Source organism: Ovis aries, chromosome 3 (assembly GCF_016772045.2).
Source record: "Ovis aries strain OAR_USU_Benz2616 breed Rambouillet chromosome 3, ARS-UI_Ramb_v3.0, whole genome shotgun sequence".
Classification (NCBI taxonomy): domain Eukaryota; kingdom Metazoa; phylum Chordata; class Mammalia; order Artiodactyla; family Bovidae; genus Ovis; species Ovis aries.
This window is the reverse complement of record NC_056056.1, coordinates 49,449,949-49,451,186: the sequence shown is the minus strand read 5'-3', so window position 1 is coordinate 49,451,186 and position 1,238 is coordinate 49,449,949. Positions and strand designations below refer to the sequence as shown.

Sequence of the window (1,238 nt, the reverse complement as noted above, 5' to 3'; positions counted from 1 at the left end):
GAAGTGTCAGTCTAGCCTTTTCCCCTCCATTCTCTATTACTTGTAGGATCAATACCCTTTTCAGTCAATATTTACTTTAATACTTGCTGGCAGGGGAGATACCATCATCAAGAAGGTGGTGTTCTCTTGGTGAGGCTTATCCCTTGCACTACAGAATTGCTAACCTCTGAAATTTTAACAAAGGTGGTAAACAAAACTGCATTTCTTCTGTTAGCAGGAGACTGTGTTTGCACTTTCACCTAGTGATGGGGAAAATTTGAAAGCCATCCCTCAATTTTGGATCATGGTCTTAAAAAATAGTTGACACAATATGTAAATTCTTTTGATCATGTATACATTCCTCTATCAGTTTCATTATTAAACCCCTTTATTGGCAAGAGACTTCCACTCAGGACACCTTTTCCTTGTGTTCCTTCGCTAATTGGAGTTCTCCTGATTCTTGTGGTCAGCAGGGTCACAATCCTTGGTCAAATATTAAGGTCTTCATTTTCCAAAGAAAATGTTTACTTTTTAAACATGAAGTAAATATAAAATTTAAAATTATCTTTAGAAACTTCAGAGGTTTATCCTGCACACTTCCTCTAGTGAGTACACATACTCTATTTCTGGAAAAATGATTTAGAATGTGAGTAGTCCAGGTAGGAAAAGTAATCTAAAATGCTGCCTATTTGGCAGTAGAAAGAAGATACTTATATGTGTGGTGGAAATAATTGAGAATACGATGGAGATCTAGACTTATTAAATACAACTTCAACAATATTTGTGAGGATTGATAAATATAGCTAGCTCTTAGAGTGTTTACTCTCTGGCAGACAATCTCTATACGTATCTATTAATTTACTTAAGCCTCATATTTAAGGTGCATGTAATTTATTTGGGCCTCCCATGTGACTTTAGTGATAATGAATCCGCCTGCCAATGCAGGAAACACAAGAGATGCAGGTTTGACCCCTGAGTGAGGAAGATTCCCTGGGTAAAGGAATGGCTACCCACTCCAGTATTCTTGCCCAGAAGAATCCATGCCCACAGGAGCGTGGCAGGCTACAGTCCATAGGGTCACAAAGAGTCAAGCACAGCTGAGCAACTGAACACAAACACACACACACACATATCTAACTCATTTAACTGTCCATACAACTAAAGTGGGGAGGAATACCTCAGATGAGATATCATCTCTGGACAGAATATTGAAAAAATGACTTCAATCTGTGTCCTGGGTTCAGAGTTCCTCTGGGTAA

The 1,238-nt window shown here is 38.4% G+C and overlaps 1 non-coding gene across 1 annotated transcript; it reads left to right on the top strand.

Moving 5' to 3' along the window:
• Positions 1 to 79: 79 nt before the first annotated feature.
• On the top strand, positions 80 to 242 carry LOC114114284 (U1 spliceosomal RNA). The gene has a single exon (XR_003589112.1). It is a non-coding gene; the product is annotated as a U1 spliceosomal RNA (small nuclear RNA).
• The last annotated feature ends 996 nt before the right edge of the window (positions 243 to 1,238 follow it).